Source organism: Penaeus monodon, chromosome 19, assembly GCF_015228065.2.
Source record: "Penaeus monodon isolate SGIC_2016 chromosome 19, NSTDA_Pmon_1, whole genome shotgun sequence".
NCBI classification, from domain to species: Eukaryota; Metazoa; Arthropoda; class Malacostraca; order Decapoda; family Penaeidae; genus Penaeus; species Penaeus monodon.
The window spans coordinates 47,958,422-47,958,703 of NC_051404.1; the positions used below are offsets into that span (position 1 = coordinate 47,958,422).

At 4.3% G+C, this 282-nt stretch overlaps 1 protein-coding gene across 1 annotated transcript in view; it reads left to right on the top strand.

The window, feature by feature from the left end:
- The window catches only part of LOC119585289 (phosphomevalonate kinase-like), a 6,206-nt gene that overhangs the window by 3,149 nt on the left and 2,775 nt on the right, over positions 1–282 (top strand). The window lies entirely within an intron of this gene.

The window sequence follows — 282 nt, forward strand, 5'->3', positions numbered from 1 at the left end:
ACAATAATAAAAAAAGAATAAAATATAAAATAATAAAAAATAAATTTTATAAAATATATTTATAATTAATATATTTTAAATATATTTAAATATTATATATTATAATAATTTTAATAATTAAAGATTTATATATACTTATATTTTTAATATTTATGTTATAAAACAAATAATTTAATATATATTATATTTTTATATATAGGGTTTTATTATATAGTAATATTTATTATATATAAATATAAAATTATATTTTAAATAAATAAACATTTATTTTATTATCTATAT